This window comes from Schistocerca nitens, chromosome 1 (genome assembly GCF_023898315.1).
Source record: "Schistocerca nitens isolate TAMUIC-IGC-003100 chromosome 1, iqSchNite1.1, whole genome shotgun sequence".
In the NCBI taxonomy this organism is placed as follows: Eukaryota; Metazoa; Arthropoda; class Insecta; order Orthoptera; family Acrididae; genus Schistocerca; species Schistocerca nitens.
Window position 1 is genome coordinate 239,144,904 of NC_064614.1, and position 25,256 is coordinate 239,170,159.

The 25,256-nt window shown below is 42.9% G+C and overlaps 1 protein-coding gene across 1 annotated transcript in view; it reads right to left on the bottom strand.

Annotated features, from left to right (window-relative positions):
• Positions 1 to 25,256, bottom strand: part of LOC126235203 (uncharacterized) — a 90,200-nt gene that overhangs the window by 19,505 nt on the left and 45,439 nt on the right. The gene's annotated exons all lie outside the window — the stretch shown is intronic.

Below are 25,256 nucleotides of genomic sequence, written 5' to 3' on the forward strand. Positions count from 1 at the left end.
AGCTGGGAGAATTCTTGGAACACATCAACAACATCCATGACAACATCAAGTTCACGATGGAGACAGAGACAGATGGTGCTTTGCCGTTCCTTGATGTCCTCTTCCGCCGCAAAGCAAATGGGTGTCTCAGCCACAGCGTTAACCGGAAACCCACCCACACAGACCAGTATCTGCACGCTAACAGCTATCATCATCCGTCGCAGAAACATTCTGTTCTGAGGACCTTAGTGCATCGAGCCGAAACCGTCGCAGATTCTGAAAACTTGACGAAGGAACTGAGCCACTTACGGAATGTATTTAAGGAAAACGGCTACAACAATGACCAATTTCACAAGCTATCTTTCCGAAAATACGTAAGCTGAAAGACTCCGAGGAGGACTCGAAGTAGTTTGCGTCCTTGCCGTTCTGAGGCTCAAAAACAGGAAAGATAAGCCGGATCCTAAAGAGGCATAAAATTGATTCGGTCTTCAGAGCACCAGAAAAAATTCGACAACTCTTGAGGCCTTTGAAAGACGACGTAGGCCTCAGAACGCCAGGAGCATATAAAATACTACGTTGGTGTGGACAGTTCTACATCGGACAGACTGTGCGTACCATTGAACACCGCTGTGTAGAACACGAGAGATGTTTTAGTCTACGGTAGCCAGAGAAATCAGTGGTAGCAGAGCATGTATTACAAAACGGTCATTGTATTGCAATCGACGAGACGTCTATTATCAAACGGACTAACAGTTTTTGGGATAGCGTAATAAAAGAAGAGATAGCAATAAAAATTTGTGACAACACGCTCAATAAAGACGGCGGCCTGCAGCTAAGCACAGCGTGAGACCCGGCCATCGGAAGTTTGAAGCAAGCGTGGCGGCCGCACAACGCTAACATTACCATATATGGTGCCAGAGCGGGTACCAATGACGTTAGGGCAGGCAGCGCGACTATATGAGGAGGATAGCAGCAACCAGAAGACAGTCACCACTTGACAATGGGCGAGTAGTACTCGGCCGAAAGCTCGTGGATTTTAAACAACTTGACGCGGCTGGAAGCCCAAGAAATTTTATTACGTTTTATATAATCTCGAGGAAGCACTGAGGCGATGTCTGATATATTTTCATTTTGTGATTCTTTATTTTACTTTTCCTTTTTGAGGAAATAGCGCTCTCTAGTGCTATATGATAAATCTGTATTGTTTCCTTTTTCTCCTACTACAATATCCCTATGTTTCACATTACAAAATCAACAATTTTCGAACAAAACCTGAATTAAACATTGACAATTGCAGTTTTGCAATAAATGCTGTTAAGTTTCAAGCAGCAAACAAGAGGACAACTTTATAGAACAAAACCGTTCCATAGGTTACACAGCCCTTTATATATAGTATCTCTGTTTCTAGATGGTTCACCGCTTCCGGTTACTTGGGGAGATCAGTAAGACACTGCTCGCATATGTGAAAAAAGTGATTGTCATGATGTAGCTCCTGATAGATATGCAACACACCTAATGTACAGGTAATGCAGGTACGACCTTAACTGACCAAAGCTACTAGGAAAACTACTGTAGCCTACGCTTACTTATGATAGTCCACGCTGGCTTACGGCATTTTTACAGCTCTGCTCACACTAAATCAGGCCTGGTCGAACAACACCTCGTCTGCACTCCTGCCTACCACTCCGAGCGCAGCGGCGAGTGGAGCTGAGGAATGAGGGGGGAAGAGGAAAATGAAGGCTGCACCGGATTCCTCTGGAGCAAGGCAGCCGCCTTGTCAGACGCCACGAAGTTCGACGACAATTCTACTCGTCTTAAATTAGATTTACGTTCTGCTTTAGAAATACTATGGCGCCTGCACACTTGTTCAAAAAAGATAAAGAGGAGAAGCAGCATCGTTGCATTCCGAATGCAAATTGCTATACATTTCGTGTCCGACGGCCAAGAACGCTGTAAATGGCACACATCCCAGCATTACAAAGGCCTGCCAGCCACACAAACAAACGTGTCTTCTCAGCTGTGGTTCACCTCCTCGATACTTGGAAGACGTCATGTGACCTCTCTCACCCGCGTAACTCTGGATACAGATGTTACCCCGCCCACCTACACATTTGAACATAATCGCTTCTCGACACTGTGATCAGGACAACGGCGGTGGCGTGGCCTGGCGGTGTCGTGTACAAAGCACTTGGCCGCAAAGGTGGTCTTGTACAAAAAAACTGGTTGCGAGGGGCTACCTCCACCCTACAAGCGTAACTCCTTTACATCTACGGTTCGAAATATACCGGGTGATCAAAAAGTCAGTATAAATTTGAAAACTTAATAAACCGCGGAATAATGTAGATAGAGAGGTAAAAATTAACAAACATGCTTGGAATGGCATGGGGTTTTATTAGAACCAAAAAAAAAGTATTTCTAGACGCGTGAAAGATCTCTTGCGCGCGTCGTTTGGTGATGGTCGTTTGCTCAGCCGCCTCATTCGTCATGCTTGGCCTCCCAGGTCCCCAGACCTTCGTCCGTGCTATTATTTGCTTTGGAGTTACCTGAAGTCGCAAGTGTATCGTGATCGACCGACATCTCTAGGGATGCTGAAAGACAGCATCCGACGCCAATGCCTCACCATAACTCCGGACATGCTTTACACTGCTGTTCACAACATTATTCCTCGACTACAGCTATTGTTGCGGAATGATGGTGGACATATTGAACATTTCCTGTAAGGAACATCCTCTTTGCTTTGTCTTACTTTGTTATGCTAATTATTGCTATTCTGATCAGATGAAGCGCCATCTGTCGGACATTTTTTGAACGTTTGTATTTTTTTGGTTCAAATAAAACCCCATGTCATTCCAAGCATGTGTGTCAATTTGTACCTCTCTATCTACATTATTCCGTGATTTATTCAGTTTTAAAATTTATACTGACATTTTGATCACCCTGTATATAGGTATTTTCTCGCGAATTATTTAAAAGACGCCGATGTTCGCTTTGGCCTATTAGCTATGCGTATCTTGTCCTCCCATAGAACCAATCCGGTTAGAAAACGGGGACGTCCGTTTGTCTTTTTACTTTGCTTAAAGCATTTATATTTTTGTAAATGATGCCTTTCTCCAGATTTTAATTATAAGTTGCTGTGGATATCATCTTCCTCTAGAAGGGGCGCGGTTCGAACCCTGGGTCGTAAGTTTGTCTTTTCTAATTTACATAACGAGCTTCTCTTTGTACTTCGTAGGGTTGTCATTATTTTACTGTTAGAACTGAATTAATGTTAACTTGGTATTGTTTTAACTACTGCTGGATCTCTGGTGTTCGCCTCTTAGTGTTTTTATTTTACGTTGTATACTTATTTTGGTCTCTCATATTATTTTTATTGTTCTTGTGTGGAAATTGCAATTACGTTACTATGACACTTTTGTAACTATTGCTGACTGTATTGTCGTTGCTGCTCAAAGCCATAGATAAATAAATAATAATAAAAAAATAATTTTGTTATCATTTCAAGTCTCCGCACTATTATAAACTGAAAAAACAGTAGCTGGAAAGTCATAATAACACCAGCCACAGAGACGATAGGATGCATCCCAGAGTAGCACTTGCAACCTACGCCTCGGTTATTTGCTGGATGCATTGCAGTCTCAGTCTTCCTGTATAGTTTTTGCCCTCTACAGCTCCCTCTGCTACCATGTAAGTCATTTCCTCATGTCTTAACTTATGTCCTATGACCCTGTCCCTTCTCCTTGTCAGTGTTTTCCACATACCCTTTCCTCTCGGATCTGCTCAGGGCCTCCTCATTCCTTACCTTATCAGTACATCTAATTCTCAACATTCGTCTGTAGCACCAAATATCAAATGCTTCGATTCTCTTCTGTTCCGGTTTTCCCACAGTCCATGCACACTTTAGGTGCCTTTATTTGCACACATGACTGCTGCTGTTGTACAGCTAATTTGATAGCAGTTGCTCTTAATAAGATTAATGTTTAAAAGAAAGCAACTAACACCTTCTCATCACAAAATACAATTTAAATAAAATAACTCATGCCTGTCTAGCAGCAGTTACCTCAAGGTCTATTTCCTGGATGCTAGTTGATAATACAAATGACGAGTGCAAATATTAAATAAAGTAAGTGGCCTTTTTTCACAAAATGCGTTTTCAGTTCTGTTGTGTTCTCGGTACTGTGCCACACGTCCCTAGATTTGTTCCAGGCGTCAAGTCGTGAAGAAAATGTTTGAAACATCCCTTACTAGATGGTGCTTGGTAATAGAAAGGCAAGGAAGGCATCTGTTTCGCTAGATTTACACAAGATTGCTGAATAAGCCAAATCTACGAACCCCTTCCATGTTGTACCACTGCACACAACTGACGTCTTTCATTTTAAAGATGCTGCTGAAACATTGTTGTCAGTGCAGTGGTGTAAGATCGTCAGATGTAGTATGATCGAAGTGTGTCTTACGCCTCCACCTCAAACAGCTGATAAAAATCCTTACACTGAAACACATGAATGGAAAAATGTTGTTGCCTTCGAAAGTGGAAAGACCGTGCTGACGTACGCCATGCCGTAGTTCCTCTGAAAGACTAGCTATGTTTGTGGAATCCAAAACACAATGACCTGTTGATGTCGCGATTTCTCCAATAAACACTGTACTCTAATCCCAAGATTTGTGTAACAAGCAGAAAACTGTACTGAATGATTTTTTCATGAATATAATTTGGTTATTCGCTTCTAAAAGTTTAAAATAGGTCAGGAACGTTTTTATTACAGTAGTTCTACTAATTAAGCCATTGATAATGTATTTCTGTGATGGTCTTACAGCAAACAAAACGCAGTCCCTCAATATTAAAGGGACTTGAAAAACTTCATTAATGGCTCTCGGAACCACTCACTTCTGTATCATGCCAGTCAGAACGGTCGTAATTAATTATTTATCTTTCAGATTGACTTCTTCTTTTTTTTTCTTTGAGTGATGAGTTGAGCAACGTAAGTCTGTGTTATCACATAAGTGTATATTATCAGAATACCTTCTCAATGTTTTATACACAATTAAGTACATTGTTTATCGATGCGCCTGACAAATTTGAGATACTTCATTTATAACCTTTGACATTATAAGTCTTCAAATAAAACATTGACAGGCGAAAATTTACTGGAATGCTTGAAAGCATATCATTATCATCTACAACTTCAGCCTTCAGCAGTGTGTAGAACGGGGTGTTTGTGTATACCTAGGCGCACACGCTAGTGTGTGTGCGTGTGTGCATGTGTGTGTGTCACCACTTTGGATGACTCTGCTATCATCGCCAACATTCATGACCAAAGTAATGACCGGCGTTCTGGCAGAAATTGGAATGTTTCACATCAGCTGTAGCGGCTAAGAGTGCCAACGAAAATTTTTATCTGCTCTGAGGTTCTACGAATTTAGAGTACCCCGTATAGACTTATTTCTCATAAATATTGACTGGCCCTCGGCAACATCCTCTACTCCAAATAAAAAATAAATGAAATCAAAATGTCAAAACTGGTCCCCTCTGAAAGCATTGCACAATAAAGCCCTATTTTAAAATATCGCACTCAGATTGTAGGGCCTTATTCACCATTATGGTGCACTTTGGATTCAGCTAAGTGTCTAATTAATATGGTAATTATTTTTAAAAATGTGACCCATAAGCATAATGCTATAAATAATATAAAGGTATGAGTTTAGGGACATTTTACACAAAATTTACAGTCTGCAGCTCGTGGTCGTGCGGTAGCGTTCTCGCTTCCCACGCCCGGGTTCCCGGGTTCGATTCCCGGCGGGGTCAGGGATTTTCTCTGCCTCGTGATGACTGGGTGTTGTGTGCTGTCCTTAGGTTAGTTAGGTTTAAGTAGTTCTAAGTTGTAGGGGACTGATGACCATAGATGTTAAGTCCCATAGTGCTCAGAGCCATTTGAACCACAAAATTTACAAATTTAATCAGCTGTGTAGCCCGTTCCAGAATTCAACATCGAGTAAGTGCTATAATTCGGTTGGCTCGAGAGATACAAAATTGAAACGTCTCCCAGAATCTGCAAAAATCCATTTTCCGTATGGTCACAATGCTTTATCGTCCTGATCAGAGGACTGGTTCGTCAATGGTCAGTGAGCAGAAGAGTTCTGCTCTATTAGAACTCGTGAAGTATCTTACTCTCATTCTTCCGAAAGTTAACGTTCAGAGTGAGACAGAATACATACTATTTGCTCCTAGTTATCTAATCAGTAATTATCACGATAGAAAATTTGAAAATTTCTGACAGTTAAATCCTTCTTTCGGCGTACCATACTTAATTATAACAGGAACTGAGGGATATGATTCTGATACATCCGCCCCACACCCTACTGAGGCTTGTGTGTACAGAAATGTTTTATATTTTAAGTGCACTTCATCAAATTAATCGTATTTAGGACTATAACGCAGATTAAAGAACCTGTACCTTCTATTTGAGGACTGAGAGAACTGATGACTCGTGGGAAGATGGTGGATTCTCAGCTGGTAGCATTAGGGCTGATATTTTTCTTATGGGCGAATGCTACGAAAATGCTGCTCACATGAAGCGCCACAGCTCTCAGTGAAATCTAAACTGCATCACTAATACTGAAAGATCAAATCACTACAAGTGACGTCGGGCTCATGTACAAGTAGACGAAGTGTTTGTCATACTGAATACGCTGGTAATAGCACTCTTGGGTTACAAATTAGTCTTTAAGTACACTCCTGGAAATGGAAAAAAGAACACATTGACACCGGTGTGTCAGACCCACCATACTTGCTCCGGACACTGCGAGAGGGCTGTACAAGCAATGATCACACGCACGGCACAGCGGACACACCAGGACCCGCGGTGTTGGCCGTCGAATGGCGCTAAAGTGCGCGTCATATATCTTGGCGGCCGACTTTAGGTTCGTTCTGCGCATCTGACGTCACAAAACACAGTCAGCCAATGAACAGAGAACGACGTTGCCAGATCTCGACTGCAGTGCAGAGCACGGACGAGTGTCTTCAGTTTTAGAAACGTTCCGTCATAAATAAAGTAATAGAACAAAAGCAATGTCTTGATAGCAGACTTTCTTTTATAGAAAGTTTGGAAAAAGCATTCTTTATACCAATTGCTTCATATTCTGTTAATTAAACCAAACAAGCAATAAGACTCCTAATTCAGGCGATAGCAAGGAAAGGTGTTTGTTTCAATCTCATGAACTGCTTTTTCGCAATAAAGAACAGCGGTAATTGTTTATTTCCTACTGTACTTCGACGAAGCGTGAGTAATTCATAGTCATACCAACAGTGTTTTTATAAGTAGTTGCGTGAGGTGTTAGACTCCTTATGTAGTTATACAATTCAATGAGCTGAGGTAGCGCAATGGTTAAGGTGTTGGGCTGCGAAATGAAAGGTCATGAGTTCAAACCCTGTGCAGTACGTAAAATTTTCTTTATTTAAACACAATATTGGAGTGCCTTACTTCACGAATTTTATCGTTTGAATGAAATTTCTAGTGTTTGCCTCTTCATTAACTTTTTCGCTGCTGCAGACACGTGCTCCCCGCATTCCGCGCTGTGCGCGATTTTGTCATCACTGCACTTCTCGCCTGTGCAGACACATGGTGTTCCCACTGCTTTGACGCACTTGTAATTCGATTTCACAAAAACTATTTGGCCAAAAAATTTGATTTTTACACGTCTTCTTGACTGATACCTTCCCCCCATAAATGACTTAATTTTGTTTTGATGTGCAGCATTAAATGTAGTAAACCATTGCACGAAATTTTGAAGAGTTTGCAGAGGTAAAAGTCCATAGCGTATACTTTCCGTATGGTCGATTTTTGTTGCCACAATGTTGAGAATGAAATGTGGACAAGATACCTAAATTTCATATAATATTTACTGTATAACAATATCTCATTTAATTTAAGTACCACATAGGTGTCGTATGTAATATTGAGAAATATTCCGTCTTTCGCGACTGTAATAAAAGTTTTATTTACACACGGCGCGTTTGGCTTTATTTTAAAGCACTTCCATCGGTGAAAGGTATGGCACATACACAATGGTATTCATGTTCTATTTCTTGTTTTTGTTCCACAGTCGCAGTTTTACCAATGGTATTGAAATATATCCCTCTTCTGCAACTGTAATAAGCGACTAATTTAGACCAGACGCGTGTCTCTCTTTTGAAGCATCATAAGAGGACTGTATTTTGTGTCCTCCATTGCCAAGTCACCTTTCGTAGTTTTGTGCTGCGGTAGCACAATATTTGTGTTGGCTCATCAGTGTTTTAGCAAATAAATGCTGTTTGTGTGTGCCACACACAAAATTATATTTGACATAGCTCTAAGCACTTCACTGACAGACGGTATATTCAAGTCCTAATGTTTTTGTAAGTCCACAGTTTTGTTTAATGTATTTTGTCTACTTCCTTTTGATTGATTGAAGTGCTTTAAAATAAAGCCAAACGTGCCCAGCGTAAGTAAAACTTTTGTTACAGTCACGAAAGGTGGAATATTTCTCAATATTACATACAACACTTATGTGGTACTTAAATTAAATGAAATATATAGGTATCTTGTCCACATTTCATTCTCAACATTGTGGCAACTAAAATCGACCATCCAGAAAGTATACTCTATGGACTTTACCTCTACAAACTCTTCAAAATTTCGTGCAATGGTTTACTATATTTAATGCTGCATAATAACTGCGTTGAACATCGAAACAAAATTAAGTCATTTATGGGGGGAAGGTATCAGTCAAGAAGATAGGTAAAAATCTAATTTTTGAGCCAAATAGTTTTTGTGGAATCGAATGATAAAGAGTGTCAAAGCAGTCGGAACACTATGTGTCTGCACAGGCGAGCAGTGCAGTGACAAAATCGCCCACAGCGCGGAATGCAGAGCACGTCTTTGTAGCAGCGAAAGGGTTAATGCGGCCATGGTGGCTTTACTTCATGAACTGCGCGCTCCCCCCTAAACGTAAGCTTGCGAACTATGCTATACTATGGCGCTGCTTCTCTTGGCGCGTGCGTCGTGTGCAACTGGCAACGCAGCAATCTCCCGCGTCTAGGCGGGCATGCGCGAGCCGCCAAGATAAAAGAATTGAACTTATAGCTGCGCAGCATTTGTGCACCGCCGCCGTCAGTGTCAGCCAGTTTGCCGCGGCATACGGAGCTCCATCGCAGTCTTTAACACTGGTAGCATGCCGCGACAGCGTGGACGTGAACCGTATGTGCAGTTGACGGACTTTGAGCGAGGGCGTATAGTGGGCATGCGGGAGGCCGGGTGGACGTACCGCCGAATTGCTCAACACGTGGGGCGTGAGGTCTCCACAGTACATCGATGTTGTCGCCAGTGGTCGGCGGAAGGTGCACGTGCCCGTCGACCTGGGACCGGACCGCAGCGACGCACGGATGCACGCCAAGACCGTAGGATCCTACGCAGTGCCGTAGGGGACCGCACCGCCACTTCCCAGCAAATTAGGGACACTGTTGCTCCTGGGGTATCGGCGAGGACCATTCGCAACCGTCTCCATGAAGCTGGGCTACGGTCCCGCACACCGTTAGGCCGTCTTCCGCTCACGCCCCAACATCGTGCAGCCCGCCTCCAGTGGTGTCGCGACAGGCGTGAATGGAGGGACGAATGGAGACGTGTCGTCTTCAGCGATGAGAGTCGCTTCTGCCTTGGTGCCAATGATGGTCGTATGCGTGTTTGGCGCCGTGCAGGTGAGCGCCACAATCAGGACTGCATACGACCGAGGCACACAGGGCCAACACCCGGCATCATGGTGTGGGGAGCGATCTCCTACACTGGCCGTACACCACTGGTGATCGTCGAGGGGACACTGAATAGTGCACGGTACATCCAAACCGTCATCGAACCCATCGTTCTACCATTCCTAGACCGGCAAGGGAACTTGCTGTTCCAACAGGACAAGGCACGTCCGCATGTATCCCGTGCCACCCAACGTGCTCTAGAAGGTGTAAGTCAACTACCCTGGCCAGCAAGATCTCCGGATCTGTCCCCCATTGAGCATGTTTGGGACTGGATGAAGCGTCGTCTCACGCGGTCTGCACGTCCAGCACTAACGCTGGTCCAACTGAGGCGCCAGGTGGAAATGGCATGGCAAGCCGTTCCACAGGACCACATCCAGCATCTCTACGATCGTCTCCATGGGAGAATAGCAGCCTGCATTGCTGCGAAAGGTGGATATACACTGTACTAGTGCCGACATTGTGCATGCTCTGTTGCCTGTGTCTATGTGCCTGTGGTTCTGTCAGTGTGATCATGTGATGTATCTGACCCCAGGAATGTGTCAATAAAGTTTCCCCTTCCTGGGACAATGAATTCTCGGTGTTCTTATTTCAATTTCCATGAGTGTAGTTGTGAGAGAGAGAAATTATAAATCAAGACTCATGATGATTAAATAGTCGGATTAAAATATGGAACATTGTAGGGTGTTGCTGTGGACTTGAGAGAAATGAAAAAAAAGTATAAAATCCTAATAAAATCAATGAGTGAGCGTAAGTACAGTTTCCACAATTTAACAAAATACACTTATATCCTCCTAGATGAATATTATTTTTATTTATGCATGTTATCCCAAAGAAAAAACTTTCGTAGTTACATTATTCAAATTAGGCTTAGAAACTTTAACACAAATAAAGTTGTCACTACTCCGCGTAGAAGAGTTTAGTATGCCATTCTTTTCCTACTTCTGGAAGTGTATCCTCTTGCCCGAAGAAGATCGGAAAAGTACCTGCACTGAGCTGTTACCAGTTTTGTCAATAGAAGTTCAGGATAAGTGGAGATAGTTCACTTGCCCTTTATTAGAAATTAAACGTTACTTTAGAACAAGTATTTCTATCATTGATATCACACACACTGATTTACTCATTTTTTAAAGAGGGAAGTCAGGAGGAACGATAAACTGCTCGCAGAATCATCACTTTCTCATCGTGCGATACAACAAGAAGAAGTGGCTGCTACACGGAAGTTGCCGTCATATGGCACACTCGAGAGGCGTACTTTAGTTTTTGCTGTTCGCACTAGACGACCCTTGAGCCATCATGCTTTTAATTATGTAAGCAACTTGTTGCAGGCCCTTTGACACCAAAGAAACTGACATTCTAAAAAAGAAAATGATAGGGGCTTTCCTTTCACACATTGCGTTGTACACGTCTGAAGAGGACAAGCCTAGCTCGAAACGAAGCATGCAGACCGCGATGCTACAATGTAGAGAATAATGATCGAATACCAAAACCAACTATAATTAACAACCAGAGGCAAAGCGTTACATTCGTCATTCGATGTTAAACTTTGATTTGCCGTCTTGTCTCTTTCTCCTTTCCTTCAAATCGTCATATTCTCTTGCGTTCGGAATCCACACAGACTAGGAGATAACGAAGACACCGGAGATACATTCATCTCTCATTCAGTGTGCTCTCCACATCTGACTATGCCATGTTAATTATTTCGTCTCCAGACAGTGAAGATAAGCAACATGTTCAATAGTTTGCTGCACATGTTACATAGTTTAGTCATTGTACTATGACACTGACACATTCCTGCTTTCACTGAAAAATCCTTCGTCCCGCCTCACAACGTTTCCTGTTATGATGTTTTTCCATTTCTCTTACAGTGATTACCTTCGCAAAACTGTTTACTAAATTTTCATATTTCCTTTGTTATTCACTTCCGTTGTACATTTCTACAATTTTTTTTATTATGAACTGCGATTATACACTACGCAGTATAGCTAATTCATATATAACATTTTCTGTAAGCTATGCTATATTTCTGCTGTAAACTGCTCTTTCACTTCTTGTGGCTGTGGTGGTCTAGCGGCTGGAGAACTACTCTCAGGCTGGAGAGGCGGGGGGGGGGGGGGGGGGGATAAAATGTGACCGAGAGACGACGAGGCTATGGGCTCAATATGCTCACCTTCCTAGTGCCACCGCTAACGAAAGTCCGCACTCTACTTGAATCCAGGCCGCAGCCTTTTCAGGGTTTGAGCGCCACACACTTTACCTCCTACCCTTTAATAGTACATCCGAGTCGCGGTTTGTGCTAGTGAATAATGCGTATGGTTTAATATTATCCTGATTGCTCCTTCACTAAAAAAAGCTAAAAAAATATAAATTTCGTTGTCGTTGACTTTCATACACAGCATGTTTTTTACAGATATACAGGTGAGTAAGAAAGTTCCTGAACTTGAAAATATGAAGCATGCTTTTTAGAGATATTTAGATTTGTAAGAAAGCTCCTGAACTTGAAACTATGAATATGACAATAACTTTATCTTGCAACTCTTCCATTTGGTTGGTGTTTGCATGGAAACATGACAATATGGGAATTGTGAGTCCGCCTTGATGCAAAACAATTTGTTGTGAGTTTACTTATTTATTCCCCCAAACTAGTTTCCACGACAAATATCGCCATCATCAGTGGGTTCTTTAAATCTTATTTATTGTATGTTATGACGTGTTTTTAAGAACTGTTGTCGCTTTTTGCGGCATATTTTCTGTGCTTTTTCTGTTGCCGTTTTTCCCAGCGTATATTATGTCATCTGCAAGTTCGTAGGACGTCGTGCAGCTAATTCTAGACAGAGGAAAGTTCACACACGAGAACAGGAAGATGGCATAATGTTTTGGATCATGAAGTGCGAAAGATTTTGCTTTGCTGTGTCTAGTGGCACGCCGTCTAACGAACTTGCAGATGACATGATGTACGGTACGCTGGGAAAAACGGCAACAGAAAGAAGCACAGAAAATATGCCGAAAACAGCGACAACATTTCTTGAAAACACGTCATAACATACAGTAGATAAGATTTGAAGAACACACTGCAGATGGCGACATTTGTAGTTGTAACTTGTAATATTATTGGATTTCAGATACTTTGCATATGAGATATTTGTCATAAAAGAAAAGAACAGCCATCGAGCTGTAGTTCGTAAAGATGCTAAGCATCACAGCGCGAGAGTAAATAGAGGAAATATTTTTTTAATGTGTGCCTATACCAAGACTCGTGTCCAGCGTTTAAATACTCTAAATAAACACTTTGAGCCACTGGGCGCAGATATTTAAAATCATTGCCGCAGCGCTTGATAGCAAGAAGCTGCGAAACATTTGAAAGAACAATCTATCTTTTGTTAAGAAATATTCTAGTGACTTCATTAAAACTTGTACTTTTGGTCGCATTGCTACAAGTTGTCTTTTTATTTTGTGTAAGAACTATGTGAAACGACGAACAAACATTTCGGTAACTCGGGTGAGGATACAATGTACTTTCGCACACGCAAGGACATTTAATTTTAAGAAGGAACGGACTGACAGAGCAGCGATTATTCGACTGCGCCATCCACAAAAGAAATATCAGATGTAAGTCATGCATTTATTGTGTATATGTCAATGTCTAGCGTTTAAAGCCAATCTGTTCAAAATATATTAATATTTTACGATGCAGTAATTTTCTTCTTATTCTTTTCTTTCATTAACCAAAAATGATGTTCAAATTGTATATGAGCTTTGTTACAGGTTCGCTCTTTATCGCGGTGTCTCGATTGTATTTGGGAGACCACCAATGTGTTCAGCTTCCGATCTGTTAATCTTTCTCTTACGAAATTCCACTAATTTGCTTTCATTTCCATTTTTATATTCAAATAGGTCCCTTAGGTATTTTCATCGAAGATTCTGATTTCGTGAAGGCAAACCAGGTCAAAAGGTCAATTAAGAAAACCCCTTCGCGTAATCGATCCGTACGTCTCCTGAACACAATAGAAAACCGGCGCATCGGTGATCAATTAATAATCTCTCTCTCTTTTTAAGTCGTACTAAAAAACTGCCACACAGGATAGCCGTATGTACGCAATCTGGTGTTAGGTTGCATTTTGCCAGTAAATATTAGCAACCAACAAATACAGCATCACTATTATTATCTACTACTATTTCTTATACAGAATAAGCAAGTTCCTAACGCCAGAAACTGGTTTGGGGGAATAAATATGTAAATAAACAACAAAGTGTTTGGCAGCAAGTTCGACTCACAATTACCATATTATTATATGAATAAGACATTTGTTGCAAAAAGTCATATTCGCCACTAAGCCTTCAATTTTTTAGTTACGTTTCGCTGAAAAATTTTAAACGTTTACGGAGTCTACTACAAAAAGGCATTAAAAACTGTAAGTTGTTTCAGTATTTTGAAACAAAGCACATGACAAGATTAGACTATTTCATAAAGTTCCCCCCTTCTTCAGTCTACAAAAAATGCTATGACGCAAGGATGACAGCACGTAGCGTATGAAATTCCTTTTATGTAAGAGCTGAGCCAAACCTTTCACCTACTGCATCGTAAATGCGATGATGTACGGGGCATTCTCTCGGTGAAATTGTCTGCCCTAGTGCTTACACACCCTCTTCACGTTAGTTCACAGGCTAAACACTGATACACTCCTGGAAATGGAAAAAAGAACACATTGACACCGGTGTGTCAGACCCACCATACTTGCTCCGGACACTGCGAGAGGGCTGTACAAGCAATGATCACACGCACGGCACAGCAGACACACCAGGAACCGCGGTGTTGGCCGTCGAATGGCGCTAGCTGCGCAGCATTTGTGCACCGCCGCCGTCAGTGTCAGCCAGTTTGCCGCGGCATACGGAGCTCCATCGCAGTCTTTAACACTGGTAGCATGCCGCGACAGCGTGGACGTGAACCGTATGTGCAGTTGACGGACTTTGAGCGAGGGCGTATAGTGGGCATGCGGGAGGCCGGGTGGGCGTACCGCCGAATTGCTCAACACGTGGGGCGTGAGGTCTCCACAGTACATCGATGTTGTCGCCAGTGGTCGGCGGAAGGTGCACGTGCCCGTCGACCTGGGACCGGACCGCAGCGACGCACGGATGCACGCCAAGACCGTAGGATCCTACACAGTGCCGTAGGGGACCGCACCGCCACTTCCCAGCAAATTAGGGACACTGTTGCTCCTGGGGTATCGGCGAGGACCATTCGCAACCGTCTCCATGAAGCTGGGCTACGGTCCCGCACACCGTTAGGCCGTCTTCCGCTCACGCCCCAACATCGTGCAGCCCGCCTCCAGTGGTGTCGCGACAGGCGCGAATGGAGGGACGAATGGAGACGTGTCGTCTTCAGCGATGAGAGTCGCTTCTGCCTTGGTGCCAATGATGGTCGTATGCGTGTTTGGCGCCGTGCAGGTGAGCGCCACAATCAGGACTGCATACGACCGAGGCACACAGGGCCAACACCCGGCATCATGGTGTGGGGAGCGATCTCCTACACTGGCCGTACACCACTGGTGATCGTCGAGGGGACACTGAATAGTGCACGGTACATCCAAACCGTCATCGAACCCATCGTTCTACCATTCCTAGACCGGCAAGGGAACTTGCTGTTCCAACAGGACAATGCACGTCCGCATGTATCCCGTGCCACCCAACGTGCTCTAGAAGGTGTAAGTCAACTACCCTGGCCAGCAAGATCTCCGGATCTGTCCCCCATTGAGCATGTTTGGGACTGGATGAAGCGTCGTCTCACGCGGTCTGCACGTCCAGCACGAACGCTGGTGCAACTGAGGCGCCAGGTGGAAATGGCATGGCAAGCCGTTCCACAGGACTACATCCAGCATCTCTACGATCGTCTCCATGGGAGAATACCAGCCTGCATTGGTGCGAAAGGTGGATATACACTGTACTAGTGCCGACATTGTGCATGCTCTGTTGCCTGTGTCTATGTGCCTGTGGTTCTGTCAGTGTGATCATGTGATGTATCTGACCCCAGGAATGTGTCAATAAAGTTTCCCCTTCCTGGGACAATGAATTCACGGTGTTCTTATTTCAATTTCCAGGAGTGTAGTATGCCGTGTTCGCATTGACCATCTCTTCATAATTATGCTGTACAGATGTAGGTGGTATTTTAATTTTAACTACTGACGACGTCTTTGACATGATTGTTTTATGCATCTCCACTGCAGGATGTGATTTTAGTAAGTTACTAAAAGTTTTTGTGCTTGTAATACTTTGGTAATTTTCACGGTTAATTTAAGTGTTTTTTTTTCTTCTATGTGAGTTATGTCGCTAAGCTTTTGCTAATTAGGTGTCTTCCTGTTCAGGTGTATTTTTGCTTCTGAAGGTATATTTAGATATACTGAAACCGTGGTCAAGGATTTCAATAAATCTTCATTCTGCAACTGTTTGGCTGTTATCATTTACCGTGAAGATTTTCAACAGTTTCTGCTTCAGCCATGGTTAAAATTTTGATTCTTCTGTTACATGAATAATAGTCACAGAATATGTTACAAACCCTAAGATAAAAAAAGAAACATGTATCACCATGCCGTTGCACATGTTTAACCACAAGACCACATCGATTACATAAGATTTCGAACATTTTTATCGTGCAGCTTAGAATTCCATAAGGACTTTTACAACTGATGTACGGTTAACTGACGTTTAATTGTAACAATTGTTACCCACATTTACGTGTTGTGATAAATTTTCAGTGCGCCGCTGCCTTGAAATGTCGCAGTGTATATCGCACAAGCTATCAATCTGAAACCCTAAAAAGTAGCGAGTGAGGAATGTCACGTGATCGATTTCCTGTTTCAGCTGAACGTCAGCCGCAAACGGTTACGGCTTCATCATTTTAGTCACCTGTCATTCTGTGGTTGTTGTGAAAGCGAGATAATACGTGTGCGAACTTGTAAGATAAGTAATTGCTGATTTTCTTAGAAATCATGCATAATATCTGCATAGCATATAACCGCGCGCACAAGCAATAAAACTGCGAATATATCTAATTAAAGGTGTGTACCTGCTGTTTAAAAATATTATCTGCTTGTGGATTTGTATATTTTTGTATTATATACCTGCACAGAAAGAACTTTCATGTGTTTGACTTAACGTGAATACATGAATTTATCATTTTCCTCTAGATTTCGTTGTTTCCTTATGAATTACCAGTACCACGACCCTGAGTTTTGACTTCAAAAAACATGTCGGAGGATTGTTCACTTTCCTTCATTTTGGCCGCGGTGTTGTCTCCCTATGGTATTCTGATTCTTTGGTGTAACAATGTTTGTGATTCTCTGCTCGATTATTTAAAAGAATGCAGTGTGATTGAACGGGACCAAAGTATTTGCTTTCAAAGTAAAGCAAGAACAGAGCCTGTCACAGCAGAAAATCCATTTTAAAAAACAGTTTAACTAGGAATTCTCATACGCAACAGTTAACACTAACTAAAGCGATGCAAATTTCTGCTCGTTATTTGTTGCTTTGTACCTGATTATTTGGGTGACATACAATTTTTTTATACGTTTGCTTCTTACACTCGAAGAGCAGAGCCGGTAGTTTAAGATACAGTGCTTACTTATTGTCATCCAAGAAGCAAGAAAGCAGAAAGTGGCAGAGGGGAGTCCCAAGAGTTTTGTTTTCCCTCCCGGGGCGGGGGGAATCTGGCTTCGACATTTGCCTGCTAAGCAAAGTAAACATCTATAAATCCATGGATGGAACCGTGTACATTCTTATCATTTCCTGTAAAAGTTGCGTTGCCTATGCGGAAGATGTCACACCAGCTGTTGCCCGTTTTACAACGATATTTTCCTACATGGTTTCTGCTGCTTTGTTTAATAAAATGTCGTCACTTCGTTTTACAAAACGAATAAACTAGTTTAATACTTTGTCTTTAATTGTAATACCTTAAAGAAACCTTCTTTGTGTTTCCGCTCTTATCTAAATTTAAAACGCATTTGTCGTTCACTCTTCGCGCATTTAATAAATGGTGCAGAAAACTAGCGTTTCGGAATTACTACGTTATTGTACAGTATACCGGGTGATCAAAAGGTCAGTATAAATTTGAAAACTGAATGAATCACGGAATAATGTAGATAGAGAGGTACAAATTGACACACATGCTTGGAATGACATGGGGTTTTATTAGGACCAAAAAAATACAAAATTTCAAAAAAGTCCGACATATGCCGCTTCATGTGATCAGAAACGCAATAATCAGCATAACAAAGTAAGGCAAAGCAAAGATGATGTTCTTCACAGGAAATGCTCAATGTGTCCACCAACATTCCTCAACAATAGCTGTAGTCGAGGAATAATGTCGTGAACAGCACTGTAAAGCATGTCCAGAGTTATGGTGAGGCATTGGCATTGGCCGGCCGGAGTGGCCGAGCGGTTCTAGGCGCTTCAGTCTGGAACCGTGCGACCGCTCCGGTGGCAGGTTCGAATCCTGCCTCGGGCATGGATGTGCGTGATGTCCTTAGGTTAGTTAGGTTTAAGTAGTTCTAAGTTCTAGGGGACTGATGACCTCAGAAGTTAAGTCCCATAGTGCTCAGAGCCATTTGAACCATTTTGAACCATTGGCGTCGGATGTTGTATTTCAGCATCCCTAGAGATGTCGGTCGATCACGATGCACTTGCGACTTCAGGTAACCCCAAAGCAAATAATAGCACGGACGGAGGTCTGGGGACCTGGGAGGCCAAGCATGACGAATGAGGCGGCTGAGCACACGACCATCACCAAACGACGCGCGCAAGAGATCTTTCACGCGTCTAGCAATATGGGGTGGAGAGCCATACTGCATAAACGTCGTACGTTCCAGCAGGTGTTTATCAGCCAGGCTGGGGATGATGCGATTCTGTAACATATCGGCGTACCTCTCACCCGTCACGGTAGCAGTTACAGAACCAGAATCACGCATTTCCTCGAAGAAAAAAGGCCCGATTACGGTAGATGTGGTAAATCCAACCTATACCGTGACTTTCTCGTCGTGCAATGGAGTTTCCACGACAGTTCTAGGATTTTCGGTAGCCCAAATTCTGCAGCTGTGGGCGTTGACAGATCGTCGGAACGTGAAATGAGCTTCGTCGGTCCACAACACGTTACTCAACCAATCGTCATCTTCCGCCATCTTCTGAAACGCCCACACTGCAAATGCCCTCCGCTTCACTAAATCGCAAGGTAACAGTTCATGATGCCGATGGATTTTGTACGAATAGCATCGGAGGGTACGCCTAAGTGCCAACCAAAAAGTAATGTATGGAATGCCCGTGCGACGTGCGACTGCACGAGCGCTGACTTCCCCTTGCATAGACGAACCCGCTACAGTCTCCATTTCTTCCTGGACTGTCTCAGCAGCATTACGCCTTGTGCTCGGTCGGCCACTACGGGGTCTATCGTCTAAACAAGCCGTGGCTTCGAACTTCGAAATCATTCTCGCCACAGCTGCATTTGTCAACGGATCTTTATCCGTTCGAATCCCCTTCCTATGCCAATAGGATCGTAACGCTGAACTAGCACATTCCCCATTCTGATGATACAGCTTCACTAAAAGCGCCTTTTCAGGTAACGTCAACATGCTGCGACTGCTGACGCATCTGATTCTCTCTCTCATTACAGCTCCTTTTATATACGATTGTCATGCGCAGTCACTGACGTTTTGCTGTCCAGCGCCATCTGACGGAAATTTTGTGAACTTTTTTTTGTTGTTGTTCTAATAAAACCCCATGTCATTCCAAGCATGTGTTTCAATTTTTACCTCTCTATCTACATTATGCCGTGGTTTATTAAGTTTTCAGATTTATACTGACTTTTTGATCACCTGGTATATGCACGTGGAATGTGATTGATATAAGTGTAGATATTTTTGTAGGTTACTTAGGATGGTGTACTGAATAACATTACATCAGTATTCACTTAATTTGCAGAGTAATAATTATATCTATTAGAAGTTAAATGTTTTTGTAGGTTGCTTAGTACCTCCAAGTACATGTGGCAAGAGGAAGCCATTAATGCTTATTTTCCTCTAGGCAGCAGATCAGGCATTGAACTGTGGTCGCATGGACGCCAAATGGGTAGTCTATACCGAAAGGTGTAGTCCACTTAGAGGTGCAGTTACGACTGTGCAGCAAACATTAGGCAGTAAGTTATGCGACGTGTTTTCTGGAAGACTGCTCGACGCAGAGAATAAACAACCAACACACTGATGTATGTTCTTACTAAGGTACCACATATACAGACATTAGCACACATACCAAGTACACCATGTATCTCATCACTAAAAGCAAAGTGGATTTAATCTTGATATCAATATGAAACTATTCGGAATGGTAAAGATATCGTACGTTAACAATAAATAAACTAGCTCCACTCTGCAGTTATGGCATTACACGTTTAACGCATTGAAACTTGTTACAACACAGATGTACTCTGAGGCTATTTTATTTATTGTTATTGTTATATGTGACTGTGTTCCCACCATTCACCATGACAGATAATGATGATGAAGCTTCGTTACTGGATTTCCGCATGAAATAAGAAAAGAATCTATGACTTCTTCAATGCTAGGAAGCTGTGAAGACAAAATAATTCAGTAGCGGTCACACCCACCAGTATTCTAGTCTACTCCAAGCCACCCTCCAAGTTTCGTCACTAAAGTGCTAATTGAACCCTGTGCAGAAAGGAATTATAAGCACGGACAGTCGTGCGTAACGCCTGCCGCGTTACAAGACCGCCGCTACGTTGTTGCGGAAGCTGGGCGAAAAACAAATTTCGGTGTCTTTCTACGTGACTGACTGAAAATGTTTCGTGGCGAGCTGCTAATTGTCTAATTATGACTGTCATCGTTTCCGCTGCTTGTAATTATAATGTCTATAACGTCAGACTGCTGTGGGGGCAAGGCGTCGAGCATCTTCACTGTCGTAAAAAGCTCATCGCCGACAGAGGAGAGTTCGTTAGGAGTGGATAATAGTGGTACGTATTAACTATTACAACTTCTTCGAATTTATAATAAAGTAAGGGATGTAGTGCGAAACGGGACAATTTATGTCAGTTGTCAGTTCGTTGCAATTATCTTAAAACGTTATTTTCGCAGGTAATGCTCCGATCGTTGGTACTATGAAAACTATGAACAATAACAGCGGAAGGTCTAATTTACAAGTTAGTTTTGTTTTCAGTTCAATTGTCATGATCTCAGTACCTTTCTTGCGAATTTCTATTTTAAGAGAGGACTGACAGTCGTTTGTGGCGTTTTTGACCAAATGCAAAGCTTTTTGAAGCTCATCCCCAAACGTCCATCCATACGATAGTGAAAATACTTGCCTTTCCCCTCAATTGCGTGTTATAGTGTTAAATAGCTGCAGGTCATCATTTGTAAATTACTGGTTAAATAGATGTCGCCTCATTAATCTTAAGAAACAGAGCCAACTATTACGTGTTTACTTTGTAAAGAAACCACCAAATAACTCACTTTCGTTTTAACGGAACATGGCCAACAATTTGTCAGCCCGACATTCCTAACAAAAACTGTCTATTAGAAGACGATAGTACATGGACGTCTGGTTCGTAAGAGGGTTGAGGGCCAGCTGTCCATTTCTTCCGAAAGGACCCTGGATAAAAACAGCACTTTATGCATAATTTATGGTCTCTGATGTCTTCATTATTCTTGACGTTTGCCCATGTATGACGTCGTGATGAAAGTCTGTCAGATAATTTTAAAACTGGGGCAACCACACCTAAAACAGTTATACATGGTTGTTTGACAGGTGCTAAAACTATTACAATGAAACCGAATGAAATGTCCTATGTTCCGCTGTAGCTACATTTCTTCAGGTCACTTATAAACACACACAACAGCTTTCGCAACTATTGAGGTATCTCTTCTGGTGTCAATTCCACCGAGAATAAGAGAAATGGAAATATTTAAAAACATCACCTTCGGCACGGCTCTAGCAAAGTTAAACTGTTTCTAACATTTGAAGCAAATTAGCACCGAGAAAATGGTAATATTGCGCTTTACGTCTCAAGTCCTGCTGAGTGTGTGTAATATTGCGAAGTCGTGGCGTGTCGGTCAGAAGCTAAGGACTCCTCTCCACTAGGAGACTTCTCACTGGCTGTTCGGAGAACTTCCATGTATGGTAGCATTGCTTTTCCTTGACAGTTATGACGCTTGAGGCAGACGTACCACAGTCACTGATAGCGGAGTTGGGTGATGGAGTTCGAAGTGTGCTGTCCCCTGTGGTTACAATGAGGTTCACCATCATTAATATCTGGAGGTGAAGTGCGTAAAATGCCAAGAACAGTTGTACTGATCATTTGCACTGATTTCAAGATCCTGAAGTGTGATCAACGTTATTACTAACAAGAGTCATGTACTGATTTACGAAATGGGCAGTCATGTAGAATGATGTGTAGTACGAGTATTTAGGTGTTTAATTTTAACAATGCTGTGAGAAAAATTCATCGTAAGTCCCTTGCGAAGGTGGAGATTACGGCCAAACGCGACAAAAACGGAGGTGACATGCTTTCACCTCGACAATGCCCAAGCAAAAAGAAAGCTCAACGTTCATTTCGAAAACAGGCAGCTAAACCATAATAATTACCCCAGATATCTAGGCGTCACCTTTGACAGAACGCTAACATTCAAGGAACACCTAGGTAATACAGCCGCAAAACTTAAAACTCGAAATAATATCATACAGAAGCTATGTGGGACGACGTGGGGCTCTTCCACTGCTGTACTGAGATCTTCGGCTCTGGGACTTGTCTACACAACAGCAGAATATGCCGCACCGGTATGGCTAAACAGTAAACACACAGGCTTGATCGATGCTCAGCTAAACTACACAATGAGGATGATATCAGGAACAATAAAGCCAACGCCTTTACACTGGCTACCTATACTGAGCAACATTCCCCCACCGGACCTGCGCAGAGAGAACGCTCTCTTACGCGAGTACGGAAAAGTGCTGAACAACGAGAAACTGCCAATCCATAAGGATGTTCCTGCCCTGGAGATAAACAGATTGCGCTCAAGACACCCCTCTTTAAAAAAGGCAAAAAATACACATCCTCTCAACCCGGATTATGGCAACCTCTGGAAAATGCGGTGGAGAGAATCTGTGACCCAAAACCTGCAGAATATGCCATGCATCAATGTCCAACCACCAGGATTCAATTTGCCAAGGAAAACTTGGAGGACCCTGAATCGAATTCGGACAAATAACGGCAGATGTGCAGACAGCCTCCACAGGTGGGGTAAAATCACCACCCCGAGATGTGACTGCGGTGCGGACCGGCAGACGATTCGTCACATCGTGGAAGATTGCCCTCTGAGACGTTTTGCAGGAGACCCCAATGAGTTTCTGACCGCGACTGAAAGTGCAATAGACTATGTCACAAATCTGGATGTTTGTTTGTGAACTTTTGTTTGTTATATACACTATTTTTAAACACTTTTATATCTACAACTATATGTTACACACTGTGACTACTCTTTATTTCTGTGTCTTATGATTTTTATGTCTTTTCTATATGATGTGTTATATGCCATAAGCTAAATAAATAAATGCGAAAATACTGACCCATGCTACCTCTATAGCTGTCAATAATTTCGGAAGTGTTGCCGCTACAGGATTTTGGGCACGAATTGGCCTCTGGATTACGTCCCATAAATGTTGGTTGGGATTCATGTAGGGCCATATGGGTGGCCAAATCATTCGCTCGAATTGTCCAGAATGTTCTTCAAGCCAATCGTGAACAACTGCGTTCCGGTGACATGGTCCATTGGCCGGCCGTTGTGGCCGAGCGGTTCTAGGTGCTTCAGTCCGGAACCACGCTACTGCTACGGTCGCAGGTTTGAATCCTGCCTCGGGCATGGATGTGTGTGATGTTCTTAGGTTAGTTAGGTTTACATAGTCCCAATTCTAGTGGACTGATGACCTCAAATGTTAAGTCCCATACTGCTTAGAGCCATTTGAAACCATTTTTAAACATGGTCCATTGTCATTCATATAAATTCCATCGTTGTTTGGGAAGTCCATGAATGGCTGCAAACGGTCTCCAAGTAGCCGAATATAATAATTCCCAGGCAATGATCGGTTCAGTTGGAACAAAAGAGCCAGTACACTCCATGTAACTCAGATTCCTGAATCCTTTCCACAAGAATCGCCTGAATGCAAGTGACAGCTGCGTCAGTGCACTGCCCTTTTATACCTTGGTTGGATTATTTGGGGGAAGAGACAAAACGGCGAGGTCATCGGTCTCTTCGAATTAGGGAAGGATGTCGGCAGTGCCCTTTCAAAGGATCCATCCCGGCATTTGCCTGGAGCGATTTAGGGAAATCACGGAAAACCTAAATCAGGATGGCCGGACGCGGGATTAAACCGTCGTCCTCCCGAATGCGAGTCCAGTGTGCTAACCACTGAGTCACATCGCTCGGTTTTATACCTTGTGTACGCTATACTATCCGCATGTGTGCATGCCGCTATCTCGTGACATTCGTCACCTCAGTGTAGCTGCAGCAGCACTTCATAAAAGGAAGCACGACCGAGCATGTGTTTTTGCATGGAGAGGGACATTTAGGCTTAGCAGAAACAAGGTGGCCTATAGGATACTGCAATACGTACTTGCTGCTGTATACATCCAGCTGCAGACCACACATGTACAACTGGGCTGTTATCCCAACCACCAAGGCACGGATTATACAGCAGAAGTGTGGTACGCTTTCAGCGCTATATGGATGACACATTTGTTATCTGGCCCCAAGGATTCGTAAAATTGGGAAAGGTACTGGCTCATCTGCACACCATTCTACATCAAATTCCAGGTGGAGGTAGAGGTAGATGGCGTATTGACTTTTATGCTCTCCTCCCAATGGGTAACTGAGATATAGGGCATAAAAGATACCCATCCGTACGGACCGGTATCTGCACACTCTCGGCCAACACCATCCGAATAAGATACACAGTATTATGGAGACATTAGTCCTTTGTTTTTGACGCCGAAAATCTGCTACAAGATCTAAGGGAAGTATTAAATTCTATCGTGAAAGTGGCTATGATCACAGCTAATTTCGGAGGCCACTTCAGGCGAAGCGTAAAAGCAAAACACCTCGAAACGATTCCTGAAGAGGCACACACTTATATCAGTGTTCAGTCCCCCCGCCTCCTGGAATGTAAGGGAAGTTATGTGGTCTGAACAAGAAGGTGTAGTACTCAGAACTCCTGGTGCGTAAGGTACCTGTGAGATTCATTGCACTATGTTGTGGTAACAGTGCGCTCCATACAACAATTTTCGACATAGTGTGAGAAATGTTCAGGGCGACATTGTCCCCAAGAAACAGCCAAGGTGGAACATCAGTTAGAAAATGGACAACGAATCGCATTCGACACCATCTCACTACGAGGACCAACGGTGTTTTGGTATAGTTGTAATAAAACAAGGTAATGAAATTACAATCTAGGGAAT